Source organism: Triticum dicoccoides, chromosome 3B (genome assembly GCF_002162155.2).
Source record: "Triticum dicoccoides isolate Atlit2015 ecotype Zavitan chromosome 3B, WEW_v2.0, whole genome shotgun sequence".
NCBI classification, from domain to species: domain Eukaryota; kingdom Viridiplantae; phylum Streptophyta; class Magnoliopsida; order Poales; family Poaceae; genus Triticum; species Triticum dicoccoides.
The window spans coordinates 793,566,942-793,567,602 of record NC_041385.1 but is presented as its reverse complement, the minus strand read 5'-3'; positions in this window follow the sequence as shown (position 1 = coordinate 793,567,602).

The following is a 661-nucleotide window of genomic DNA, read 5'->3' as shown; positions in this document are numbered from 1 at the left end:
AATCTGTACCAACCATGTTCAATCCAACAGCCATGGTTGCTTTTTTCTATTCTTTCATTGTATACTACCGGAACAGGGCCCTGTGCCGACGGCCATATCTATGCCGATGGCCCCCGTCGGCCTTGTCTGCGCTATGCCGACAGCCATATCCAGGCCGTCGGCGTAATAAAGCCGTCGGGCTATTCAGACCTATGCCGACGGCCCAGAACGGCCGTCGGCTTACCCAAACTTACGCCTACAGCCGCCGTCGGCATATATCGGCCGTCGGCATAGTTGCGGGCCCGGCGATCCCGCCGTGACGTGCGTCTAACGGCATCCGATCTATGCCGACGGCCGAGGCGGGAGGCCGTCGGCATAGATGCCCTAACCACGTCATCGATCCGAGGCGCACCGACCACCACTTATGCCGACGGCTGCCGTCGGCATAGATGCCACATCACCGATCCGCGGCGCGCCGGCCATCTGCCCTATGCCGCAGCTATGCCGACGGCTTTGCCGTCGGCATAGTTTTTTTTTTCTTTTTTTCTTTTCTCTTTTTTTCTTTTTTTCTTTTTTTCTTTTTTTCATAGCTATATTTTTTTCATAGTTTTTTTTTCTTTTTGTACCACATCATCGATCTTTTTATCATAGTTCCCTTATCCAGTTCCCGGTCACCCCCTCC